Here is an 18,665-nt window from a genome sequence, read left to right on the forward strand (position 1 = left end):
ATATATATATATATATATATATATATATATATATTTATAGGGTTAGATTCATGTGAGACCCCTAATTTTGTGAGACCGTGAGACCACTTTTTTCTAGTGAAATATTCTAATATTCTATAAAAAAAATTAAATATGTGTAATATTATAATATTTTTAAACAATAATTTTAACATATTTTACATTGAAATATTCCAACACATATAGTGTTAGAATAAATTGCATATTTTTTTATGAACAATAGAATATTAGAATATTTCACTAAAACATTTGGTCTCATTGTCTCACAAAATTATGTTCTTCTCAAATGAACTTTTACACACACACACACACACACACACACACACATATATATATATATATATATATATATATATATATATATATATATATATACACCTTAAAAAACATTTAGCTAATTTAGGACAAGAAAGTCTTAAATTCAAATAGTACAAAACAAGAAACATGAGTTACAACTATATGGTATACACTTAGCGTACTGCGAAGGATGGATCTAGAGTGCGAGGCCTCGTATGCCGGGCGTACGAGGATTACACGAGGAATACGAGGAATAGTTAAAACCCTAATTTTAAGTGTGTAGCCTATTTAAGCATCTTAAGTCTTTAGGTCGACCTCTATACCAGCTCCCAAGCCTCCAAAAACCCTAAATCGACCCTTAGCCTCCACTAATGTGCATTTGAGCTCTTGAGGGGAATTAGGTGTTGTTTTGCTCATTTCTAAAGAGATTGAAGAAGGAGGAAGGTTTATAGCTCGGTGGGGAACTTAGAGATCCAAAATCATTCTTCACTTTGTAAGCTCCTAGAGGTATCGAGTTCAAATCTTGACTTGTTAATGCTTAAATCTCTTCTTGTCTTGATTTTAATGCTTTTGGGGTCCTTTTTGGGTTGATTGATGAGTTACGTTGTTTGAAGGACTTATTCTTTTGGATCTGAGTTGTTATGAGGTTCTTATGCATAAAGGTGCAAGCTTTATGAGGTTTAAGGTCACATGCATGTGTTGAGTCACCCAATAAGTCCTTTTGAGCTTTAAGAGCTTCATTTAGTCATGCATGAACGTAAAGTTAGAAAATTTACATGATTATCCAACTTAAGGAAGTCAGATCTATGTTTTGGATCAATGTATTAATGGATTAAGGAAGAAAAGAGAGTTTGGGCTGAATGGAGGAGTACGTTGGGCGTATAAGCCTGTACGCACAACATACAAGCCTTTAAGCCAATACACTTAGCGTACAATCTATGTATGCCCTGTATACTCAGTAGGATGGGATTTCGGTGTTTGGGCCATCTTTTGGGCTTAGTTGTTTTGGGTCATGTTGGGCCATCAGGTTTTAGACATATATTTATTTGTGGGGGCTCACTATGGGATTTGGGTCCAATTTGGAAAATTGGACCATGATTTGGGTCTTTAGGTGGCTAATTAGGATTGGGCCATTGGATTGTTGAATTGGTCCTTGGCTTTGGGCCAAGTTATGGAGAGGGTAAAAAGGTCTTTCACCTTCATTCATACTTTTTGTATAAGTTCAGATCCCAATATTTATTTGGATTATGTTTTGTGATTATAGCGTGGGGATTTTAGCGGGCCAACTGCCAGAGATTTATCTACAGGATTCAGAAGTGCAAGGTGAGTCTCCTCACTGAGTTTGGTGGTTCGAAGGCACCAATGTCGGCCCATGTTTTATATGTAGGATGCTAGATGTTGTAGGGTTTTGAGAATTCTAACACTCCTATGGTATACATGCAACCCTAAATACCTTGGATCTATGTTTTCTCTATTATACATGCAAATATCAATTTTCCAAGGTATTGTTCTAACTATCATAATATGAAGAACATATAATATAACTTCTAGTAGAATTACATACCTCTTGATGAAGCTTGAAGTTCTTGAACTTTAAGAGCTTAGCCCCAATAGTGCGAAAGCCTCAAGTGGAATCACAAATCACCAAAACCAACTTGGAATAACTAGAGAATAAGAATACTTAGGTTCCACTTATGAAATCGGTCTTGCCCTCATTTCTATGCACTAGTGCCAATTTCTTTAACAAAGGACCTCTTTATATAGTGTGGAGGATTAGGGTTACATTCATGTAAACCCTAATACCCATGACCTTTCATTTCCATAGGATCCATGAGTTAAACACTCCATGGACTATCCATGAATGCTTAGCCTAACCTAAATGAACTTGGTCCACCACACACACACACACACACACTCATATATATATATATATATATATATATATATATATAAGAGTCCATATTTAATTAGTTCCTTTTTTATCACTAGATTAATTCTAAATTAATTCTTGATCAATACTAATTAAATAATATGATTCCATATTAATATATTAGAACTTATAATACAATAATATAAATCACTAGTATCGTTTTTCTTATTTTGTCAATCTAATTGTTCCGGTGAAGTGCAACCCAAATAGACCATGCCAAGTCCGGTCGAATACATACCAATAATAGTTATGGGCTTAGACATCTAATCCAACAGTCTCCCACTTGTATAAGTCTAAAACTATCATTTCGTATGACTCCAAACCCCGACTGGCAATCGTAGCGCTTAAAGCCGTTGTCGTACTCTGAACAAATCAATGACGCGTCCATTAAATAAAGGATCATATATTCCTCCATTCTAGATATCATAGGGACTGAGACATGGATTATAATCATTCTCTCTATCCATTTGTTGTTTCCCGATTCCCGATTTATGACGACCGACTAATTGAACAAATCAAATCTGTCCTGGCTTGGCCAAGCACTTCGGGGTGTCATCACTAAATCATCGAGGGGCCCATAGATATCGCTTTTATCCCTTTAATGGTAAAAGGAACGAATAAAAATAGAACACCTTTTATTTATCACCATATTGATTACCCATCATTCATTGCATATTGTTTCAAACTATCAGCTTTATACTTGAATTAAAACAATGGTTGTCCCATGCTCCGAGCATGTACACTATGTTTTCTAAACACTAGTCATGCCATGCACCAAGTATGCACACTATGTTTTTCCAAACATTAGTTATGCCATACACCAAGTATACACACTAAGTTTGTCTATGATCTTTACTTAGTGAAATAGATCGATTGAACATAATTCCAATGATTCTCATTTCACAATCCCAAATCCTTACTGCAAATGCAAGAATTCCAAATTCCTGCCATTTACCTAAATATGTTAGATTATAAGCTTATATGCATTGATCCTCTTGTAATGATTATGCACAAAGTCACAAAGACTTGTCAGCAGACATTACTGAGTATTCCAATGGAGAACAACTCCATGGAATGAAGTCTCAAATTCAAAGTAGATTCCTTTGAACATCCTTCTTGCATTAAGTTTTCTAATCTTACACAGATTTGATGAATAACTTCCACCTATGGGAATATTTCCATATTCTCATTTTGGCTATTACTTTTGACCAAGAGTTGCCTCTTTTCAGAATATGTCAATAGGGTCCTCTCCACAATTTACACCATATTTCCAATTGTACTTGAGCAACCAATTTATGGTAAACCTTAGATTGTCCTCGACAATTGCTTAATCAAATTAGTCATATCCAGTTCTAGTACTTTTCCCTCTTAATGCTCTAGGCATTTGCAAAATTTAGAACAAATGAATATTATAGCACATGCAATCGATCCTATATCCAAAGCATATGGGACACGATTCATGATGTCTCACATAAACACATGATACTAGACCAGTGTCTTGCTATAATATTTCTATTTCTATTTGCCAAGTTCTCATAATTCAGATTATGAAAAGGGATGATGTAATCATAATCGAATTTTAGAACACAAATAATGGACTCATATATAGAATTTCCTTATGTTGGGCTATTCCAACATAAAATTCATATATATATATATATATATATATATATATATATATATATATATATATATATATATCCTTGACTAAAGATGATTAAAACCTCAATCTAAGCTTTTAGAATTGAAATGAAGTATAATTTCCTTTCCCTTAATTATAGCAAAACAACTTTTTCTAGATTGAAACTTTTGTTTTCTATAATTAACATTGCTAACTTGCAACACTTATCATAATTATCATGCTCCCACTAACATGAGAATTATCAGCATAACACTTATGCTCCCACTAGCTTTAACATGTACTCAGAGATCAGCTGGACTTCTAGAAACCAATACTTTATTGACTTTCTTACCAAAGTTTAGACTTCTGATACGAGATGCTTTGATAAAAATACTTTATCAAAATCATACACCTTTCTTTAGATAACACACATGTGTGTCTAAACAATTTTAGATCTATGAAAAAGGGATGTCGTAATCATAGTCTCAATTGTTTAGACCTTTGCCATTTCTCACAAGTCCATGTTAGTGTGTCGGTTAACCACACACGCTCCACTAACAACTTTGAGAATGCAAATATCACAATTTCTATCTACCTAAAATCTACTTTGTGAAAGTGTTTCCTCACCATCATTTTCATGAATCGGAGAGAAACCTTATGACAATTAGATTTTATAGTGTATGTGTTCCTATCCATGTGAATATGTCAAAACCATATTCACAAGACAAGGTTAGTGACAAATACAAACTCATATGGATTGAACTTGTGCAGTCTTAACTTCTTGCCACTTGGCAGCACAAGGGCCTGCCATTGCTTCCAAGTTGTTATGCAACCAATTGAGAACTCTCAGCACTCATATGCAAAGCCAACTTTCACTGGAATGGGCACAGAAATTGTAGCACCCGGTTCCTGGTACGTAAATGTTATTGAGTATTTCCTTTCTTTTTGCCTTGGACTCGGCGAGTCATAGGTCCGACTCGCCGAGTGGATGCGGGACCCGGGACACGTTTAAGTTGGTGACTCGGCGAGTCACAGCTGTTGGATGAAACCCTAAGTTTCAGGGGTTTGCACCCTATTTAAAGGACTTATCAGCCCCAAGCCGGCCCCCATCGACCCTTAAAGCCCTGTGTCTCTCGTTCTAAGCTATTTATTTGAGAGTTTGAGGTTAGTGGGTGTGTTTTTGAAGGCTTTGAAAGAGGAAGGAAGTAGATCCAGAAGAAGGGAAGCCATCCAAGCATTATTTGTGTCCTTCCAGCAGTTCCTTTGAGGTATAACCCGTTTTCCCCTTGATTCTATGCTTAAAACTTCATTTGGGTCCTTCTTGGTCATTTCCCCAAGTTTGTATGTGCATTATATGTCGTAATAAGGCGTTTGGCCTTTGGATCTATGCAAGATTGAGCTCCAGGAGCTCAGATCTGTTAGCTTTTTGGCCCCATGTGGCTTGTTGGCCCTAGATCTACCCTTTTGAGACATTTTGAGCCCTAAAATCCATGTTGATGAATATCCACACGTAAAGTTGGAAACTTTACGTGTGATTCGTGTCCTAGAAGTCCAGATCTATGAATGGCATGGACTGGAATCGAGCAAATCGGTATATTTAAGGAGTGCATGGCAACGACTCGACGAGTCGTTCATGTGACTCGGCGAGTCTGCTCGCGAGTCTTCGAGTTTGTCCCCCTTTTTGTAGTGTCGAGTGAGCAGTGAGTCACAGAGTGTGACTCAGTGAGTCGGAAGCTTAACCTATCTAGGGAGGTACTCGGCGAGTCGATGCCCCGACTCGGCGAGTTCAACGCAATCTCTGTCACACCCCCGAACCAGACGGCGGAAACGTCCGGGGGCTGTCGTGACTCAATTGCATACCATAACATTGAATATATATGAAACATAACAACATTCGTCACCATTCATTACATAGTACAACCAGTAGTGTTTACATGTCATACATTGTTTAAAACATTACATTCCCAAAAATTAATTTGTTCCATTCATTCAAAAATAAACTGCAACCGTCACTGAATATGATTTCCCTTGATTCACTGGTTCCCTGAGAATACAAGTATTTTGAAAAACGTCAACATATGAAATGTTGGTGAGTTCATAAGTAGTGTTTGAAATCGAATGTTTGTACTGTTTGAAAATCCACCAGAAAATCCGATATTTTCTTAAAAGAAAAGCTTTTGAAAACGTTTGTGAAGATCCATAGGTATGCTTGTTTGTTTCTATACTTGTAAAAAAAATGTTCATTTGAGATGTATGCCTTTCAAATCTGTATGTATTGAAAACCCTAGGAAAACCCGATGTTCTCCTAGTTCCTTGAGTTACATGAAGTTACGTTGAAACCATTATGTAGCGTATAGTGTCAGTCCCAGGCGACGTTGGAAGGTTCTCGAGCAGGATTATTTACTACAAACCCGCGTTACACAAACGCCTAGTTTATAGTTATACTAACGACTCCGAAGGCGTCGTCAGTACTAATCGCGTTATCCAATCGCCCGGACTAGGTGTAGTCCCACATCCGAAGAGAAAGAGGTCACGAAGACCCCGGTGACTCCATTAACCGGTTGGGGAAAATATGCGTGCGAGGGGTCCCCGACCCGCCTCGTAAAATATGCAGACTCTTCTAGCAATACCAAGGACCCTTGGGGACCAGTGGTACAAGCCATTGAAAGTCACTCTACGTTGTGCCAAGTCGGTGAAACTCAACACTTCGTAGAAAATATGTGTCTTCGGGCCTTAAGATCAGGTCATTGGGCTAGCTAGGCCCAACAAGCAAGATTTTACACTTTTGGGGCCCGAAGATGGTGCGTAGACGTCTGTGCACACTCGTATATATATGTATTACCAAACGTTATTTGTATGAATCGTAGTATCGAAGAGTTAGTAGTTGTAGATTTCCATTGGCTCGAGACCGAGCCAATTCGTTTAGCAACGACTTTTGGTATTGTAATGAGTTGTATTTCGTCGATAGTCGCGGTGTCATTATTTGATCAAATTGTACATATTGAATTAGCCTTGAAATATTTCTGTTTTCAGCCCCTCATTATTTGTAAAATTTACATTTTCAACCCTTTTTATGTAATATTTCCCGGTTTGGTCCTTAAACTATTTTTCTTGACATTTTAACACCAAAAATTATTGAAATTAATATTTTCCAGCATATTTTTCATAGAAAACAGTTTAAGTCCCTGAAAATGCAGTTTTTCTCGGTTTTAGCCCTTCTTTTCGCAATTTTGACAATTTTGGCCCAAATTGGAAAATTTTTGCAACTTTGGTCCTTTTTAAATTTAAAAAGCATTTTAAACCTTTGAAAAGGATTTGGGACACTTATAGTCCACTGTTTTACAGAAATTCACAGTTTTGGCCCTCCAAAACAGAAAAATTCGCATAATGGGCCTCCTTGGGCCGAAATTTTCATTTTTAGCCCAATAAGCTTGAAATTTATGTTTTTAATCCTCTAATTGAATATAATTCCAGAAATAGTTTTATGGAAACTGTTTTGGCACATTTCATCCATCAGAATCTGTGAAACGTCAATTTGGGCCCTTAATTTTGTATTTTTCACATTTTTGGCCCAAAATGTGTGTTTTTAGCTTAAAGAAAATTGTTACTAACCACTTAGCTATTTTTCTTGTATCACTTTATATGTAGAAATATATTTGAAGCTAAAATCATAAAACATAAGTTATATCTCGGTTTTGAGGGGTTTAATGGCTAGATCCAACATTAAAACACATAAAAGCATACATATAAGCATGGAAATCATACAAGGCATACAAAACACATATAGATCTACACTTTCACTTGTATTCCCCCCCACAAAACTCATAAAAACAGAAAATAGGGGGTATGAAGCTCACCTTGGGGGTAGTTTCGGTTCTTGAAGAAAGATTGGAAGAAATGAAGTGATTTTTGGCCTTTGCACTCCTTGATGAACTTTTCGAGATTATGGGGGTTTCTAGAGTGCAAGATCATGATTTTTGCATGGATTAGGAAGAGATGTTTGATAAATAAGGAATACAAGTTATAGATCCAAGCAAAACCTTACCTTAGATGATGATTTTTGTGGAAGAACCTTCTTGAATGCTTCCTAATTTTCGAGATTTTGGATGGAGGGGAAGAGTTGTTCTTGAGTGATCTAGAGAGGATTTGAGAGATTTTTGAGTGTGTGTGTGGGTGTATGGCCGAGAGTGAGAGAGGAGAGAAGAAGAAATGATATTTGAGGTGATGTTTGCATGGAGATATGGGTTTCTTGCATGGAAGTCCTTTGGTTAATAGTGAGGTGGCATGAGAAAGTCAAACCTTTCTCTTGGGCTTGATTTGGGCCGAAAATGTTGGAGGAAAAAGAGAATGTTTGGGCTTTAAATACTTAAGCCCAATTTTCATGGTTAAGTTGAGTGATTTTTGGTCCAAATAAATTTAAAGGTGATTTTTTTTTATGACTAGTTAGGGTCAAATTAGGTTAATTATGGTTCATAGTCATTAATTTATTTCATTCTAGGCCCCCTTATGACCCAAAATGTTGAAATAAATAAGAGTGGGTCCAATTAGAGCCCAATTAGGGTTCTAAGCCCATGATAGTCCAATTGGAAACTTATTGGTCCATTTGGATCCAATAAGGAAGTTCTAGTCCAAAATAGACTTAACAAGAACTTCTAGGGTTTTCCAATTGTTTGATGACTACTTGTAGTACTTGTGTAATGTATTTACTTGCAGTTTTTTTGATTCACATTAACTTGAATGTATAGATTACATGGCTCAAAATTTACAGTTGTGACAATCTCCTTAGATCAAGGATAGACTCGACGAGTTGTTCATACAACTCGGCGAGTCTTAGCATGAGTGTTCTTCGGATGAAGATGGACTCGACGAGTTGTTCATACAACTCGGCGAGTAGGATGAAGGACTTGAATATTGGTCATGAAGGCGAACCCGTCGAGTCGTCACCTAACTCGACGGGTAGGATCGGGATTCAGGGCAGTCGTTTGCGTAGGGACTCGGCGAGTCAGAAAGCCAACTCGGCGAGTCGAGGTCAACTGAAAGTTGACTCTGACTTTGAATTAGGGCAAGGTCAGGGGTAAAATGGTCATTTTACCCAAGGTCAGTGAGCAGTGTTTGATTGAGTATATTGTGGGAATTGCAGCCGGAGGGTTCTGGAGCAGCAGCAGCAGTAGTAGGTGATCAGTTCCCACACAGACCAGCAGCTATTTCGAGGTGAGTTTCCTTTCCAGTAGGAACGGGTCTAAGGCACCAAGGCCGACCCGTGTAGACGAGATGCTAGTACTAGAGTGTGGGCCGAGCCCGTATCTCTGTTGTAGTTAAGTATGATATATGTGTTAACATGATAGGATTGCTTATACTTGTTGTCTGTGTGATACTTGTATGTTATGGGTTGGTGGTTGAGTGTGGGCAGGGGCCGTATCTCTCCGAGGTCGGAGTGTGGGCAGGGCCCGTATCTCCCAGATAGCGAAGTGTGGGCAGGGCCCGTATCTTCACAGGTGTGGGCGAGGCCCGTATCTCCCGGCTAGCGAAGTGTGGGCAGGGCCCGTATCTTCCCGAGTGTGGGCGAGGCCCGTAACTCCTAGCTGAATAATGTTTGTTATATGTTGCATGGTATGTGGTATTATGGGGGAACTCACTAAGCTTTGTGCTTACAGTTTTCAGTTTTGGTTCCAAGTATCTCCTCAGCTAGGGGAAAGGAGTCGGCGCGGTAGCGGCACGTCACGCACACACTCTACGATTTCCGCATTTACGAGCTTCACTGGATTTGTACTCTGATATTTTAATTAAATGTATGAGTTGGTTTTTAGACACAGTTCACTGGTGTGATATTTTGGATCAGACAATGTTTTAACCTTTTATATTTTCTAAAAGTAATGTTTTAAAACGAAATTTTTGGTCATGAAAATTGGGTCGTTTCAGAAATAGAAAAAATGTCAACACGATAGGTTATAAACCTCAACTTGTGAGCTAGTGATAAACTATAGGTTTTTACTCTTGATTAGATCTTGAAGCTTTTCAAGATCTTTAAGACTCCCGCTGTCCTCTTGACATATAAGATTCACTTGCCAAATACTCAAGAGATACTGCAGATTCTTTATCAAGACAAACACTTCACACAATTGGCCTTAGTTGGTCTTTGTTTTATCCAAAACATCACAACTTACCAATTTCAAATGTACAATAATAGGACACTTTTACTCTTACATTTGACAAGTGTTATAAACCTTTCTTTAAGACATGTCACTCAAGTTACAAACTTGGAGTATGACTCAAAGAATTGTTTGGAACGAAGTATGACTCAACTTCTTGATTTAACCATTTAAGCAATTTTTGATTCCTCTTCTTAGCCATAGGAATGCAATAAGATGTCCTTAAAGGACTAATTGTGATATGGTTTCTTAATCATTAAGATGATCACAAAACATGATACTAAAGTACTCTCCTATCTTTTTAGATTTGAAAAACTTTTATCTTTCTGACTAATTTGATTATTCTCATTCGTTCTGCCATACATCGAAACTTTCCAAAGTTTCAAAATTATACTTAAACTTGTAAGTATAATCATATTTACTAAACCTTAGTAAATCATGACGAATAGTCTTATCAATTTTTTGTGGTGGACTTGACCAGTGCACAAGAATGTGTACTCGATCCCTTAGTCCTTCACTTGACTCACATATAAATGTGAACAAGGAATTAGTCTTAATTTTCCAAAGGTGCTAATCCATGAAATTACCCTTTTCACTTTGCTTAAGTCGGTTAGTGGAGTGCGTGTGGTTAACCGACACCTTAGCCCTCGGGGGTGTCTGGACTCAAACTAAGGGGCTAAAAGATTTTTATAATAAAATGGTTTTCTTTAAAAAAAATCTAAACGGAAGGATTTTACGAGAGACGAGGTGTGTGGTGCATGCGACCGGCCAGGCTCAAGTAAGTTTTCCCCAAGATACCCATACATGTTATGTTATGCTATATGGCTTGATTCAGAATTGCATGCTAGAATAGGACTAAGGATCTAGGAAGATGCCTTGTATGCCTGATATATGATTCTGATAATCGTATGCTAGTTAGGGCTAAGGATCTAGGAGGATGCCTTATATGCCTATTGTATGAGCTATATGTTAGGTTTGTTTAGTCATCAGTAGGATGGCCTGTATAGGTTGTGCCTAATTGGGTTACTCGATGCATGAATGTTGCTTGCTTTGTGCTATGGGGGTTTCTAGCTATTTCCAACTAACTAAGGAGAGGATATGTAACAGTACCTGCAAGTTAGTTAGGGGGAAATGGTAGGGGCTCCTATGCAACTGATGGCAGAGAGTAGGTCGGAGAGTGCCCTAGGGAAGCCTAGGATGAGGTTAGTGGAAAGGGGTATCGGTAAAGGGACCTGGTGAAGTTGAAGCAATCCTTGAGGAAAGCACAGGTAGATGTGGAAGGTAGTATGGGCCCGTACTACTGAAAGTAGAGGACCCGTACTCGAATCAAGGAGGGCCTAGACGAAATCGGGAACCTTGGGAAGTATGTTAGATCCCTTGAGTGTGTGAATGATCCTGACCTCTATGTGTGCATTTTCAGTATGGTGACCACACGACTTGGAGCAGGAGGTTCCGGATCAAGATCAGGATCGGGCTCGGGTTCGGGATCCGAGCAGGTTGATGACGGGCTACGCGAGTTCATCGCGTCTGAGATCACGAGGGGCATCCTTGAGTCGACCCCTATAATCTTTAGGTCGATCAAGGAGGGGATTGTTGGGTTGATGGAGGATCGTCTCCTATCATTCAAGAGTGATATGGCGTCTAGCCAGATGGGTATGCGCACATTGTCCTTTAAGGATTTTCGTGGGAGTGGTGCGCCGGATTTCCATGGGGTGAAAGACCCCATTGCTGCTAGGAGATGGATCGCAGACATTGAGTCTGTGCAGCTGACGAGCTTCTGCCCAGAGGGGTCGAAAGTGAGATATGCAGCAGGATGCTTGCGAGACAGGGCTAGGGATTGGTGGGAGTCTGTTGGCGAATCATTGGGGGCCCCGACTGTTGAGGCTATGACTTGGTCGGATTTTGTGACCAGATTCAGGGTGGAGTTTGCGTCAGCTGTGGAGCTTCAGCGGCTGGCCAGGGAGTTTTTGAATATGAGGCAGACTATGGAGACTGTGGCGGAGATCACCGTCAAGTTTCGGGAGAGGGCATTGTTGGTGCCCCAGCACGCGGGTGATGAGGATATGAGGAGGACCCACTACCATGACATGCTACGAGCTGACATTCGGGAGCATGTTAGTTTTTCAGCTTGCCCTACCTTGGATTCCATGATTGCCAGGGCTAGGGAGAGGGAGATTGATCTGGAGCACGTCTAGAAGAGGAAGGCAGTGGAGGGGCTGACGACTGGGGCTTCGGGGAAGAAGCCCAGGGGATCTGATGGTAGGCCGAAAGGTCAGGCCGGACGGGACCGCTGTGGGAAATGCGGTCGGTCACACGAGGGAGCTTGTCGCACTGGGCCGGGTTCGGGCTGTTATAAGTGTGGCAAGGTGGGGCATTTTGGCAGGGATTGTATTGCCCCCGCCCCTACGGTACAGATGACAGACCTGATTTGCTTCCATTGCAATCAGAGGGGCCACAAAAGGGTCAATTGCCCGAGATTGACAGCAGCATCAACAGCAGTGCCAGCGGCAGCGCCGGTCTCAGCGACGGCGCGGGTTACGGATGGCCGGAAGGTCAAGACAGAGGTTCCAGTGGTGCGGAGCCGATCATTTCAGCTGACAGCCGAAGAGGCACGCGCTGCACCTGATGTGGTGACGAGTATGATTCTTTCCCTCTGATCTTCTTTTTGTTGTGATTGTGTTATTGATATGTGCTCTGTTTAGGATCGTTCCATGTGAACGGCATCCCGGTTTTGGTATTGTTTGACTCGAGCGCTACCCGGTCATTTGTGTCTCTTGCGCTTAGCAAGAGATTTTCCGAGTCTTCGGGCATGTTGGATTTCCCTCTAGAGGTAGTGATTGCAGACGACTGTTTGGTGCGGGCATCGACAGTATTTCAAGATTGCGTGCTGAGGTTATTTGAGGAGCGCTACCTGGTAGACTTGGTTCCCATTCCATTGCGTGGGAACAAGGTGATTATAGGCATGGATTGGCTCGGCCCTAATGGAGCAGTGATCGACTGCACGCAGCAGTTGGTGCGGGTCAGGACCCCAAGTAGGGGAGAGCTGGTGATTCAGGGCGAGAGGCCACAGCGAGGACCAGCTTTATGTTCAGCAGCGAGATCTAGGCGCTACCTTCAGCAGGGTTGCACTGGTTATGTCGCGTATGTTATGGATACCCGGGAAACGGGTAGGGCGACGGTGGACGATGTACATGTGGTACGAGAGTTTGCGGACGTATTTCCCGAGGAGTTGTCGGGGATACCTCCGGAACGACAGGTGGAATTCTGGATCGACCTGGTTCCTGGTGCGGCTCCGATAGCCAAGGCGTCGTATCGATTGGCTCCTCCTGAGATGCAGGAGTTGTCTACACAACTGCAGGAGCTGTTAGACAAGGGTTTCATTAGACCGAGCAGTTCACCCTGGGGAGCTCCGATTTTGTTTGTGAGGAAGAAGGACGGGTTGCATCGGATGTGTATAGATTATCGGGAGCTGAACAAGGTAACGGTGAAGAACCGCTACCCACTCCCGAGGATTGATGACCTCTTTGACCAGCTTCAGGGAGCATCTTGGTTCTCCAAGATTGATTTGCGTTCAGGGTATCATCAAATGAGGGTCAGAGAGGAGGATGTGCAGAAGGCTGCGTTTCAGACGTGTTATGGCCAATATGAGTTTGTGGTGATGCCTTTCGGGCTCACCAATGCTCCTGTCGCGTTCATGGATCTCATGAACCGCATGTGTAGACCGATGTTAGATCGGTCTGTGATAGTATTTATTGATAACATCTTGGTTTATTCCAAGACGCGGGAGCAGCATGAGGAGCATCTGCAGGAGGTTCTGGAGACTTTGAGGAGGGAGAACTTGTATGCTAAGTTCTCCAAGTGTGAATTCTGGTTGCGCGGGTGCAGTTTCTTGGGCACCTTGTCAACCAGAACGGAATTTCGGTAGATCCGGCCAAGGTAGAGGCCGTGATGAATTGGGAGGTTCCGAGGTCTCCATCTGAGATTCAGAGCTTTCTAGGATTGGTAGGCTACTATCGGAGATTCATTCAGAACTTCTCCAAGATAGCAGTTCCGCTCACCCGACTAACTAAGAAGTCGGTGGTGTATCGCTGGGGGCCTGAGCAGCAAGCCGCATTTGAGACGCTGAGACAGAGATTGTGCGAGGCGCCAATCTTAGCCCTGCCAGAGGGCATGGAAGATTTTGTTGTGTACTGCGATGCATCCATCGCAGGTTTCGGAGCGGTATTGATGCAGAGAGGGCATGTCATCGCCTACGCGTCGAGGCAGCTGAAGCCTCATGAGGCGAACTACCCGACGCATGATTTGGAGCTGGGGGCTATTCTGTTCGCCCTCAAGATTTGGCGTCATTACCTCTATGGGGTTCATTGTACGATTTACACAGACCATAAGAGTTTGATGTATCTCATGGACCAGCCAACTCTAAATATGAGGCAACGTCGGTGGCTTGATGTGGTGAAGGGTTATGATTGTGAGATCCTCTACCATCCGGGGAAGGCCAATGTCGTGGCCGATGCGCATAGCCGCAAGGCAGCGCCGATCAGGGATATCTGTCTAAGGATGACAGTGATGACTCCGCTTCTGGAGCAGATCCGGGAGGCTCAGCAGGAGGCTATGAAGGAGGAACATCGGAAGAGTGAGTGGATTGTGGGGCAGGTTTCCTCTTTCGACTATGATAGCCAAGGGTTATTGACTCTTCACCGTAGGGTGTGGGTCCCTTATCATGGAGGAGTGCGCCAGGTCCAGATGGAGGAGGTGCACAAATCCCGATTCTCCATTCATCCCGGGGCGACGAAGATGTATAAGGATCTTCGTATGGACTATTGGTGGCCCTGCATGAAGCGGGATGTGGCATGGTACGTGGATCGGTGCTTGACCTGCAGGAAGGTCAAGGTCGAGCATCAGAGACCTCATGGCAAGATGCAGCCGTTGGATATCCCGTTGTGGAAATGGGAGGATATTACGATGGATTTTATCACGAAGCTTCCCAGGACCGCGCGGGGGATGGATTCGATATGGGTCATCGTGGATCGATTGACCAAGAGCGCCCACTTCATTTCGATTCAGGAAAGCATCTCGGCCGAGAAATTGGCCGATATCTATATCAGGGAGCCGCGCGGCACGGAGTGCCAGTTTCGATGATTTCGAACAGAGACGTGCGGTTTACTTTCAGGTTTTGGAAGAGGTTTCATGATGAGCTGGGTACTCGTCTGCATTTTAGCACCACTTTTCACCCGCAAACTGATGGCCAGAGCGAACAGACCATCCAGACTCTGGAGGATATGCTGTGGGCATGCGTTTTAGATTTCGGAGGTAGTTGGGATACCTACCTCCCGTTGGCGTTGTTCTCGTATAATAACAGCTATCATGCGAGTATCGATCGTCCTCCCTTTGAGCTGGTTTATGGGAGGAGGTGCAGGACCCCGATATGTTGGGGCGAGGTTGCCCAGAGAGTCATGGGGAGCACCGAAGTAGTGCTCAAGACGACAGGGAAGAGTCAGCAGGTCTGGAGCAGGCTTCAGACTGCTCAGAGTCGGCAGAAAAGTTACACCGATAAGCGTCGATCAGACCTGGAATTCCAGGTCGGGGATATGGTTCTCCTGAAGGTGTTGCCATGGAAGGGCGTCATCCGATTCAGGAAGCGGGGCAAGTTGGGCCCAACGATATCGAACCATTCAGGGTTGTAGCCCGGGTGGGCAAGGTGGCGTACCGGCTGGATCTGCCAGCCGAACTCAGTCGGATCCACAACACTTTCCACGTCTCTCAGCTGTAGAAGTGCCTAGTAGACGATACGGCGATGGTACCCTTGGAGGACATTCAGGTTGATGGCAGCCTGAATTACATCGAGCGGCCTGTGGCGATCCTTGACCGGAAGTCGAAGGATCTGAGGAACAAAAGAGTAGAACTCGTGAAGGTGCAGTGGCAGCACTGGAAGGGGTCAGAGTGGACTTGGCAGTCGGTGAGTGAGATGATGGAGCACTACCCCGAGCTGTTTCAGGATCGAGCGGCAGACTTCGAGGACGAAGTCTAAAATAAGTGGGGAAGATTTGTAGCACCTGGTTCTTGGTATGTATTTTGTTATTAAATCTTCATTTATTTTTGCGTTTTAGGCCTTGGACTCGGCGAGTCGAAGGACTGACTCGCCGAGTAGAAGCGGGATGAGGCGCGGGGTTTAAGCTGCGGACTCGGCGAGTCGAGTCCCGGACTCAGCGAGTAGCCGCTGTTTGGACAAAAATCTTAATCCAGGGATTTGCACCCTATTTAAACGACCTTATGCAACCTCCTTTCCCTTTTTATGCTCCCAAACACTCCTCATAGCAAACCCTAGCCGTTTTATGAAGATCTAAGGCTTTTTGAGTGATTCTTGTGAGTTTTGGTCTCAATGAAGAAGGAAGAGCATAGAAGGATCAATAGGGGACTGAAGGATTCGAGTATGGTTCATCATTTGCAGTCTTTGGAAGGTATAAAATCTGACCCTTGCTCATTCTTTTGTTAGATCCCTCTTTGGGGTGATTTAAGGCTTTTATAAGCCATTTTTGGTGGCCAGCCATGTTTGCAAACATGGTTGGGGGTTTGGGCTTCTGTATCCTGTCATTTTATGAGCCACAAGTCAGATTTAGGTTGCTTTTTGCACCAAGGAAGGCCCCATGCAACAAAAGAACCATTTTACAGCCTTTTAAGCTCTAATGTACCATGCATGCACGTAAAGTTTGTAACTTTACATGCTAGATCGAGTTTGGGGGCCCGGATCTATCATTTGGTTAAGTGTTGTACATCAGAAATCGAAGTTCTTAGTAAGGAATGTGATAGACTCGGCGAGTCCATTCCTGGACTCGGCGAGTCCAAGGGTTTTGGTCCCATATCAGTGAGGATCATAAGGAACAGTTAAGTATGGAAGGGTTTTAGGAGTCCCGAGGAGTGACACAACGTTCTGGACTAAGCAAAGTGTTATGGGAATTCATGGTACTCGGCGAGTGCATGAACGGACTCGGCGAGTCCAAGACAATCTTCATGGAACTCAGCGAGTTGTTCATCAACTCGGCGAGTCGAGGATAGAACGTGTTCATAGGATGAAGAGTAACTTGATGAGTTGTTCATACAACTCGGCGAGTCAAGTCAGGACATGAGTAGTAGTTTATGATGAACTCGACGAGTTGTTCATACAACTCGGCGAGTCGAATGTGGATTCAGTCGGTGTTCATTTAGAAGGAAAACTCATCGAGTCATCACCTAACTCGACGAGTAGAGACGGGTATGAGGTCTGATGGAAGGATAGGGACTCGGCGAGTTGATGAGTCAACTCAGCGAGTCAGGTCAACTGGAAATTGACTTTGACTTTGACTTTGACTTGGTCAAGGGGTAAAATGGTCATTTTACCCTAAGGGTAGATGTCAGTTTCTGACTAAGTGTTTTGTGGGAATTTTAGCCGGAGGATTTCCGGAGCAGCCGTGGTAGCAGTCAGAGGATTCCCGCATAGTTCAGCAGATACGAGGTGAGTTACCTTCCAGTAGGGGTGGGTCTAAGGCCACAATGTCGGCCAACCATTGAGGAGTACTTAGAAGATAATTGTATTTGTGATAATTTATCTTGGTCTGTTTTGTGTTTGGTTATGAGTTATATCTGTATGATATGTTACATGATAGGGATAGTTTCCCTAATAGTGGTCCTTAGGACCAAGGGGTAGGTCAGTACCCGGATATGTCTGAATGTGTGCTTATATCTTGCTGTTGTATGCTAGTAGTAGGGGTGGAATAGTCCCCAGTTACCGGTTGAAAGATACCGATGACGATTATCGGTTGAATGATACCGATGACGATTACCGGTTGGAAGATACCGATGATGTTTACCGGTTGAAAGATACCGATGATGATTACCGGTTGAAAGATATCGATGGTATTGTATGGTATGTGTTATGATGGGGGAACTCACTAAGCTTTGTGCTTACGATTTCAGTTTTTGGTTTCAGGTACCTCTTCGTCGAAGGGGAAGGAGTCGGCGGCGTAGCATGGCATCACACACATACATATAACTTTTCCACATGGTGTTTTCTGGGATTGTACTCTGATATGACATTTGTTCATGGTTGTGGGCTTCAAATATGATACTTGGTTTTGAGATGCCGTGTTTATACAATACTTTCTAATGAATTTTTTATGAATTAATTAATCAAAAATGAATTTTTGGGCTTAAATTTTGGGATGTTACAAAGCAAGTCATTTATGACTGTGCTTTATGGGCTGTATCATGGGATTACCTTGGACTATGGGACAGTCATATGACAACAACTGGTTCAAAGCTTGTATTCTTCATCACGACATTCAGAGATTTCCTGTGGTAGGTACTGGTCCATCATTACAAAGTGGGCGATGGATCGTCTCCACGTTCCAATCATGGCGGATTCTCTTCTTTCCTCTGTCACAACCTTTCACACCACGAAGATCATCGTCACAGATCCTACAAAGTATTCCTTCATTGGATCGATCCCAGAAGCCATGTATGCCTGTGTGTCTGACGCAAGCAACGTTATTCAAGAATACAAGAAGCATCCTTCTTCGGGCCCAAGGGAACTCACTCCAGCCATGATTCGCTCTATTGAGGAAGCTGACAAGCCAGCCAAGAGGGGAAAGAAACCATAAACACAGAAGGAGGTGAA

This window comes from Lactuca serriola, chromosome 3, assembly GCF_051521515.1.
Source record: "Lactuca serriola cultivar US96UC23 chromosome 3, Lser_US96UC23_V15, whole genome shotgun sequence".
Taxonomy (NCBI): domain Eukaryota; kingdom Viridiplantae; phylum Streptophyta; class Magnoliopsida; order Asterales; family Asteraceae; genus Lactuca; species Lactuca serriola.